At 48.7% G+C, this 1,032-nt stretch overlaps 1 pseudogene across 1 annotated transcript; it reads left to right on the top strand.

Annotated features, from left to right (window-relative positions):
- Positions 1 to 222: 222 nt before the first annotated feature.
- On the top strand, positions 223 to 492 carry LOC308337262 (barrier-to-autointegration factor-like; annotated as a pseudogene). Its single transcript has one exon. The product of its transcript is annotated as a barrier-to-autointegration factor-like (transcript).
- Positions 493 to 1,032: the final 540 nt, after the last annotated feature.

A 1,032-nucleotide genomic window follows, 5' to 3' on the forward strand; every position in this document is an offset into this window, starting at 1 on the left:
TGTGAGAGGAGGTGATGAAGGGAAGTTTTCTGTGAGGGAGGTTAGAGAGATTAGTAGTTTGGGCTGGGGAGGTGGTGAAGGGATTTATGGGGGAAGGGAATGCCTTTATGAGTGGAGGTGTGAGAAGGAAGGTCTTTTGAGGGAAGATGAATAAGTGACTCAAAAGTTTAATAGCATAAGGAGCCGTTCCAGGAGACGGAGCTGCTGATTAAGGTGATCAAGATGACAATTTCCCCAAAGCACTGAGACTTCATGGCAGAGCCCATGGGGGGAAAGCCAGTGGGGAACCTGGCCGGGATTGGTGAAGCCTTGGGCAAGAAGCTGGAGGAAAGGGGCTTTGACAAGGCCTCTGTGTTCCTTGGCCAGTTTCTGGTGCTAAAGAAAGACAAAGATCTCTCCCGGGAATGGCTGAAGGACACATGTGGTGCCAACGCCAAGCAGTCCCGGGACTGCTTTGGGTGTCTTCGAGAGTGGCGCGACGCCTTCTTATGAGGCTCTCTTTGGGAGCCCCCAGCCCCTAGCCCCGCCATAGAGCCTCCAGAGTTTTCAGCCACGTGGGGACTCCTCCCTGTCCTCTACAAAGGAAGAGATTGCTGTCGTTGTACTCACTTCTGATGTACTTCAAGGTCTTTTGGGAGTTGTCTCCCCTCATCATTTCAACTTTTTTAAAAATTCCTGCTTTTGAATGCATCTCCCTTCTTCTTCCCCTGCCATTTTCATGTCAACAATTATCAGCTTTTCCAAGTGGATTTCTGGCCCTTCCCTCACCCCCACCCCCACTGGTCTGTTTTATCTATTTGGCTCCTTTTTTGGCAGAGTAGTCACTGTCCTTGCAAAGTTTTTTTTTTTTTTTAAATTAAATTTTTTATTTATTTTCAGCGTAACAGTATTCATTGTTTTTTTCACCACACCCAGTGCTCCATGCAATCTGTGCCCTCCCTAATACCCACCACCTGGTTCCCCCAACCTTCCACCCCCCCGCCCCTTCAAAACCCTCCGGTTGTTTTTCAGAGTCCATAGTCTCTCATGGTT

The sequence above is a fragment of the Martes martes genome, assembly GCF_963455335.1.
Source record: "Martes martes genome assembly, chromosome: X".
Taxonomy (NCBI): domain Eukaryota; kingdom Metazoa; phylum Chordata; class Mammalia; order Carnivora; family Mustelidae; genus Martes; species Martes martes.